The sequence below is a fragment of the Talpa occidentalis genome, unplaced genomic scaffold, assembly GCF_014898055.3.
Source record: "Talpa occidentalis isolate TD23 unplaced genomic scaffold, MPIMG_talOcc4v2.1 talOcc4.14, whole genome shotgun sequence".
NCBI lineage: Eukaryota > Metazoa > Chordata > Mammalia > Eulipotyphla > Talpidae > Talpa > Talpa occidentalis.
In genome coordinates, this window is record NW_023601433.1 from 76392182 (window position 1) to 76400750 (window position 8569).

Genomic DNA, 8569 nt, shown 5'->3' on the forward strand with positions numbered 1-8569 from the left:
TGTCCTTTCATGTGGACTACTCTCTGTGAAACTTTCTTCTCCGATCTTTTTTCATGGTTGTCTCCATCTGCCATGCTCTTAAGAGAGAACTTTCAAAGCATTGGTATGTCAGGAAGTACTAATACGTGCTATGTATTCTTCGTGCTCTGTCACATTAAAGTGGAGAGAAAAGAAAAAAAGACTCCCAAACAGGATCATAGAGTGTGGTTGGAAGGAAAGGTAAGGAGGAGAAATTAATATCTTACTACTGTGAGACTCAGTCATAAGATCTGATTGCGTCCTTCTCACCCTCTGTGAATCCCAGATAACAGACACAAGCAGGGTTATGGGAGGTGTCAGAAGTGGACTCCAATTGGCCCCAGCATGGCAAGACCCTGAGTTCAATAATGGGAGGCTAAGTACCAACTTCAAACGCTCAGTGTGTTCTTTGAGTTCCCAATAATATCTCTACCTGGAGCTTGCTTCTTCATTTACCTTAATGGCTCAGTTGGAAGTCAGCCATCACTGCTAAGTGTTCTTGAGTTTTAGACAGCATTAGCAGCAACTTCCTCATTATCTTGACATTAGAAGTAGAAATTGCACCCAATTGCAGCCAGGCTGTTGCTTCCTAGCCTGTCGTGGAGCATTTCCACTTTCTAAGATCCTGTCCTCTCCAACACTGAGTGGCCTAACCTTTTGTCACTTTCGTGAGTCATTAGATTTTTGAGAAAGCCTTAATAACACCCTTCTTGCTCTGAGTTTCATCTTTCTTGAATATAGTGGGAAAATCTCCAATAAACACTCAATTGTTAATATATGCAAAACATTTAGAAACATGCCTCATGCATATTCAGGACGTCTGCTGTTATTATTGCTGTTGTCGTTAACTTCCACTTTCTAGAATCAGAAGCTACAGCTTAGCTGAACCTCCCTCTCATTTTGTTCTTGATATGCTGGGTGGCTTAAGCAAATGAATTTATCTAGAAATAGAGTTGAAAATATTTTGTTTCTTTTCCATTGTATAACTATTGCCAGCTCAGTGAGTCTTAAGAAGGTCAAAGTGTTATCACTTTGGTATTTTTACTTACTAGAGTTTTAACATCCCTTCTCTGGAATCCTGGGACTCTAGTCCTGATTTGACAGTGGATTGTATAATACAGCAATCTCTGCATAGAATGATGTACATTTTTATCTGGCCATGCAATGTTTACCAAACCCTAGCTCAACATAGGACGGTAATGAACATCAGTAAAGGTAAATAACATTTACTGAGCAGGTAGTACATGCCCGAAACTGTTCTAAGTGTTTTTATATATAATGTCTCATCTATTCTTCATGAAAACCCTATGTGTGGGAAGTACTGTTATTCTCATTTTACAAATGGAGAAACAGACATAAAGAGGTTAAGTCACTTGCCTAAATTATTTTTTTATTTTTTAAATATTTATTTATTTATACAAGCACTGGGTACAGTCAGAAGCGCGGGAGGATAAGAGAATTCACCAGAGCCAGAGCAGGGAACAGAACAGGCGGGCTGACGAAGAAATACACTGCTGAGGGGAGCATCGAGCGCTGTAGGAGAGGTCTGTGCACCATGTGGGACCCTCGCCTGGCGGCCAGGGATCAAACCTGAGGCTGTGGGCAGCCTCACAGCCCAGTGCTTAACTGCTGCGGCACCAGGGGAGGCCCTATTTTTTAATTTTTTTTTTAAGATTTATTTTATTTATATAAGTGCCGGGGTACAGGCCAAATGCACGGGAGGGTGAGAGGATTCACCAGGGGAACAGAACAGGCAGACTGACTGAAATACACTGCTGAGGGGAGCAGCGGGCAAGACAGGAGAGGTCTGCTTTGCTATGTGGGATTCTTGCTGGCTGGCCAGGATCGAACCCACACTGCAGAGGCTGCGGACAGCTTCACAGAGCGGGCGCTCAACTGCCCGCACCGCCAGGGAGGCCCTTTTTGTATATTCTTAAAATTTTTCACATGTAAGGTAGAATAGGCTAAACTATGATGTTTGAGAGGTTAGGTGTATTAAATGCACTTTTGACTTAGAATATTTTCAACTTAGAATGAGGTTATTGGGATATAGCCCTATCATAAGTAGGAGAAGGTCTGTAATGTTTCTGGTTTTCCTTTGATTTTTCTGCTTTTGACGTCATATTATGCAAGTGGATCCCCAATTGTCCCAGCACCATTTGTTAAAGACTATCCTCTTGCCACTGAATGGCCTTTTTTTAAAAAAAAAAAAAGATTTATTTATTTATGCATACAAGAGCTGGGTTACAGGCCAGAGAGACAGGGCAGGAGGGGTAAGAGGATCCACCAGAGACAGAGTGGGGAACAGAACAGGCAGACTGACTGAAATACACTGCTGAAGGGAGCGGCGGGCGAGTCAGGAGAGGTCTGCTGCGCCATGTGGGTTTCTCCCTGGCCGGCCGGGAATCGAATTCATGCTGCAGAGGCTGCAAATTGCTTCATAGTGCGGTGCTTAACCCCTTGCGCCACCAGAGAGGCCCGACACTGAATGGTCTTGGTGGCTTTTTGGAAAATCAGTGCATGTATGAATTTATTTCTGGACTCCCAGGTCTAGCCTATTTAATATACACGTCTGTCCTTGTGTCAGTGCTATACTCTTTTGATTACTGTAGCTTTGTGAATGCACTATTTTTTATCACTCCAAATGTGCTTCTGATTTTTAGTACATTTGTATATTGTGATGAGTATTTTTGTATCTTCCTTTTCACTTTTTTGGAGCATATGCTTCTGCATGAATCATTTATATGGTCTGCATATTTGTCATTTGAGATAATTACAAAGTGTTTGTTTTATTGCCTAATTATGTTGTACTTAGTTTTGTCAAGCTCTTAGTTCTTGGTTTGTTTTTATTGTTTTAGATAGCTATGCATGCACTGTTTCTTCTGGACCCTGACTCTTTAACTGGGTGTCAGGGAATATTGGCTTCTATTTCATTTTTCAGTTCATCCTCAGAGAAACCTAGGCTAGCGCATCTGCCTTAGCTTGCGCCCAATACTTCCTGCCAGTTGTGGATTGAATTTCTATGATAGAAGGCTGCTAAGAAAACTTTCTTTTCTTTAAAAAAAAAAAAAAAGATTGATTGATTTGTGGGGTATAGGCCAGATATGGGAGGGAGGGGGTGAGAGGACCCACCAGAGACAGAGCAGGGAGCAGAACAGGCAGAAGGACTGGAATACATTGCTGAGGGGAGCAGTAGGAGAGACAGGAGAGGTCTGTTGTGCCATGTGGGTAGCTCCCTGGCCTGGGATGGAACTCAGGCTAAAGAAACTCAGGCTGCCGTCGCAGTGGTGATAGCACTTAACCCCTGTGCCACCAGGGAGACCCCTGCTAAGACAACTTTCTTAAACCAGAGTTCTCCAGAATTCAGCTTTACAATCTGTTAGGTTTTTGTTTGTTTTAATTATAAGGCATTCTACCAATGAGGAAACATATGGGAAAGAACCTGTCCTTTGAGCTTCTCTCATGCTACTAAAAGTAGAATTTACAAGTGCTGTTTCCAAATATAATAGATTTCTGAATTTTGAAGGGAGGAGCCACCAGAGATTATGGAACTTGTTCAAGATTGTCCACTAGTGCTGCTACTCAGAACAGAATTCATCCTTTATGCTCTTTGATTCCCTTATGATCATTACCAAATACTCCTTCCCTATTAGACAACAAAAGATAGACTATACATCTCATTTTTTGCCCCAAGGGACGTTTTGAACGTTTTCTTCTCTACCCCTGTGAATAACACAGGTAAGAAGCCCCTGTGAAATAATTTGCATACATTGTACTAATCTTTAAATGATCAAGATCATAGGCTCTGGCAGCATATCTGTGAAAGAAGGGAACAATAGAGAAAATGTCAGTTATTTAAGTGTGTTCGGAATGCTTGTAGGAATTTTGGTTGCACAGTTTTCTCCCTTAACAAATAGGATACTGGGCCTCCCCAGTGGCGCAGCGGGTTGAACGCAGCACTCTGAAGCTGTCTGCAGCATCTACAGTGCGTGTTCAATTCCCAGCCAGCCAGGGAGATCCCCACGCGGCGCAGCAGACCGTTCCCGTCTTGCCCGCTGCTCCCCTCAGCAGTGTTTTCAGTCGTCTGCCTGTTCTGGTCCCTGCTCTGTCTCTAGTGAATTTTCTCACCCTCCTGCACCTCCGGCTGTACCCCAGTTCATGTATAAATAAATAAATCTTAAAAAAAAAAAACAAATAGACTATCTTCTGTGAAACTTAACTACAGTGTCCATTGACCAAGTTATTGATATGTATAAACTTTTCCCATAGGAATTTTCAAACATGTAGAATTTGAGATAACTGTGCGATGAATTACCAGGTACCTGCCACCCAGCTGTGCAATCATCAGCATATGGCCAGTCCTGTTTCATCTCTGTACCTGCTCACTCCCTCTCCGCAGGAGACTGCTTTGAAGCAAAATCAGCATATCGATCAAGTTTTCAGTTTCTACTTATTCTCGATGCTATTTCCCTCAGAAATGTGATGTACACTTTGTACACTTTCATTTAGATTGCTTTTAGCAGTTTTATTGAAGCTAGCATTCTTTCTCTGGGAGTAATGTGGTTGTGTGTGTGTGTGTATGTGTGTGTGTATTTTTTTTTTTTAATGGTAAAATCATAGGAATTTTCTGACCTCACACTCTATTTTGATTTACATATCTTCATTTGATCCAAGTGCCTAGACCTCCACTTATTAGTTCTCCCAGTTCATAAACTCAAGTGTATGAGGTCAAGGACTTTAACTGTCTTCTGAACTACTCTATAGGCAGTGGCTAGCCTGGCTTAATAAACAGTTGATGACGGAATAGATGAATCCCCTTTGGCTTTCCACTCACCTTCACTTTCCACTCACCTGAACTTCACAAACAACAGTTTTAACAGGGCACTTGGCTCTGTGTATCTTAAATGAGGAGAAAATTGCCTCAGCCCTTCAGAAAAATAGCTTTTATCCTTGACCCTTTGCCTTCTGAAGAATCTGAATTTTCTTGGCTCCCCCTGCTGGTACCTCTTGGTAGTTACATACTGATGCCTTTGGAGGGCGTGGATTGGAGCCAGATCCAAGTTCTGCCAAGGGAAAATACAACATCATGGTGCAGTCCCCTAGCCAGTCCAGACAGGTCTGAGAAAGAAGGGAACAATTTGTTGAGAACAGTTCTGGGAAGTGTAGCCTTCTGTGTATGGAGCAGGGAAGGTAGCCCACTGCCAGCAAAAGCCACTTGGGCAAGGTTGGAGCCCATAGCACTGGAAGACCATGCATATCATGACCACCAGGGCCCACAAGTGAGCTAGGTATTCTGTGGGGGTCAGACCCTATGTTGAGAATAGAGATGGGCTTTTTCTCTCCTTAAGACAGAGCTGCATGGATCAGACATAGTCACCATGCAGGCAAAGAGGCTAGAGAATTTTATTTGGGGTTCTGTGAAATTGAGGCAAGGGATGATGAGTATCCCCAGAGTTTATGATATAGATGGGAGTATTCCCAGAGTTTATGATCTATGCTGGGTATATAACCCCAATTCCCAACTCTCAAGACCAGTAACAACTCTGCAGAACTTTGAGTGGATATTTTGCCAGGGTCTCCATTCTCCATCCTATGTAAATACAATTAAGTTCCCCACAACAGCCACCTTCTAAGTCATAATTTTATTTTTTCACATGCATTTTTCTTCTCCACAATATCACTTCACAGAAAGTAGACTGTGGGGGCCTCCCTGGTGGCGCAGGGTTTAAGACGCAACCTATGAAGCAATCCGCAGCCACTTCAGCATGAGTTCGATTCCAGGCCAGCCAGGGAGAAACCCACATGGCGGGACAGACCTCTCCTGTCTTGCCCGCTGCTCCCCTCAGCAGTGTACTTCGGTCCGTCTACTGTTCTGTTCCCGCTCTGTCTCTGGTGAATCCTCTCACCCCCCTGCATATCTGGCCTGTACCCCAATTCTTGTATAAAATAAATCTTTAAAAAAAAAGAAAAAAAAAGAAAGTAGACTGTGGAAGAATGAATCTCCCCAGATTCCAGGCAGCTGCAGGCATCAGGAAGAGAGTTAAAGATGGGTAGACACTAAGGGTAGGTACTTGCCTTCTCTTCAAACCCATAGTGCCAGGGTAATTACACTTAACGTTGAACATGGATAATAGGCTTTTGTACCCTTTAGAACACAGAGGTAAGCATGTGACTTTTCCCAACACACAAGGAAGGGAAACCAATCCAGAAAGCTCCCAGGCGTGAAAATTGCCACTGGACTTAGTCAGGAATAACTGAAATCGTTATACATAGTCATTTGAAAGGAATTAATTTTCAAGCTGGGTGCTGGGGATAAAGCAGTGAGCAAAGTCCTGCATTGTAATGGGGGAAGGCAGTAAATACATGTCAGGGATGCGAAGTTCCAAGAGGAAAGGAAAAGCAAGAAAAGGGACAGGGCAGAAAGCATGTTGTTTTTATTTATTTATTTATTTTAATATTTTATTTTATATAATTCTTACATCATTTTTCATCAGCATGTTGTTTTTAAATTCAATGATCCAGGAAAACAGCTGTGCTGAAGTGAGAGGACAAATCCTGTGACGGGAGAAAGAGTATCCCATGCAAAAGGATTAGCAAGCAAAGTCCCTGAGGTAGAAGTATGCTTGGCTTGTTAGAAGAACTGTGAGAAGACCAATGTGTTCAGAGCTGGGCAAGTAAGGGAGAGGGTGGTAGGTGCAAGGTCAGAGAGGGAGCAAGAGGCCGGGTCATATCTGCCTTGGATTTCATTTTCAGTGAGATAGAGAGCATTTGTAAGTGTAGAGTCAAAGAGCTATGAATCAGGAGCCTCCCTGGTGGCGCAAGGGGTTGTCTCAGCACTATGAAGCAATCGGCAGCCACTGCAGCACAACTTTGATCCCCAGCCAGGGAGCTAACCAACATGGCATGGCAGACTTCTTCTGTCTCGCCCACTGCTCCACTCAGCAGTGTATTTCAGTGAGTCCGCCTGTTCTGCTCCCCGCTCTGTCTTTGGTGAATCCTCTCACCCCCTGCACCTTTGGCATGTACCCAGTTCTTGTATGCATAAATACATAAATCTTTTTTTAAAAAGTACTGTGAATCAGCTTCCATTTGAAAAGACATTCTGCATTGCGGATATTGATTGCAGTGAGATGAGGTGAAGACAGGAGCCAATTGGAGGTGATTGCTGGGCAGAGGTGGTTTGGTTATTAGTGGAAGAGTGGAAGTTGGAAGAGTGATTGACTTACAGATGTGTTTAAAAGCCTAGGCAGGTGGCCTCCCTGGTGGTGCAGCGATTAAGTGCTGGGTTGCGAAGCTGCCCGCAGCCTCTGCAAAGCTGGTTCAATCCCCGGCCACTAGGCGAGGGTCCCACATGGTGCACAGACCTCTCCTGCCGCCCACTGCTCCCTTCAGCAGTGTACTTCGTCACTCTGCCTGTTCTGCTCTCCGCTCTGGCTCTGGTAAATTCTCTTACCCTCCCGCACTTCTGACTGTACCCAGTGCTTGTATAAATAAATAATAAATAAATCTTAAAAAATAAAATCTAGGCAGGGCCTCCCTGGTGGCACAAGGGGTTAAGACGCAACCTATGAAGCTATTTGCAGCCTCTGCAGTATGAGTTCAATCCATAGCCAGTCAGGGAGCTACCCACATGGCACAGCATACCTCTCCTGACTTGCCCGCTGCTCCCCTCAGCAGTGTACTTCAGTCAGTCTGCCTGTTCTGTTCCCCACTCTGTCTCCAGTGAATCCTTTAACCACCCCCCACACCTCTGGCCTTTACCCCAGCTCTTGTATGCATAAATTAAATCTTAAAAAAAAGTAGGGGCCTCCCTTGTGGCACAAGGTGTTAAGACACAACACTATGAAGCTGTCTGCAGCCACTGCAGCATGAGTTTGATCCCTGGCCAGCAAAATGACCCACATGGTGCAGCAGACCTCTCCTGTCTCACCCACTGCTCCCCTCAGCAGTGTATTTCATCTGCCTGTTCTGCTCCCCATTCTGTCTCTGGTGAATCCTCTTACCCACCCCCCACATCTGTGGCCTGCACCCTAGCTCTTATATGCATAAATAAATAATTTTTTTAAGATTTATTTATTTATTTATACAAGAACCGGGGTGTAGGCCAGATCCACGGGAGGGTAAAAGGATTCACCAGAGACAGAGCAGGGAACAGAACAGGCAGACTGACGAAATACACTGCTGAGGGGAGCAGCGGGCGAGACAGGAGAGGTCTGCCATGACATGTGGGATTCTTGCCAGCCAGCAGGGATCAAATCGACGCTGCAGAGGCTGTGGACTGCTTCATAGCGCCGAGTTCAACCGCCTGCGCCTCCAGGTGAGGCCCAATAAATAAATCTTTTTTTTTTTTTTTAAAGGTATAGGCAACAGGGTCATCTGATGGATTGAATGTTGAATGTGAGCGGAGGAGAGAGTCAAGGCTGCCCCCAAAGCCTTGGCTTGTGTCACTGGGAAAGTGGAGTTGTCCTTCCCTGAGATGGGAAAGATCAGAAAAAGAGTAGGTCTAAGGGAAATTCTAGCTCTGTTTCTACCTACTAAGTGGAATATCTGT

The 8569-nt window shown here is 44.1% G+C and overlaps 1 long non-coding RNA gene across 1 annotated transcript in view; it reads left to right on the plus strand.

The window, feature by feature from the left end:
• The window catches only part of LOC129145797 (uncharacterized), a 17557-nt gene extending 8988 nt beyond the window's left edge, over nt 1–8569 (plus strand). Inside the window, exons 2-3 of the long non-coding RNA XR_008551869.1 lie at nt 6541–6629; nt 8376–8569. This is a non-coding gene — a long non-coding RNA (uncharacterized LOC129145797). The remainder of the gene's footprint in view (nt 1–6540; nt 6630–8375) is intronic.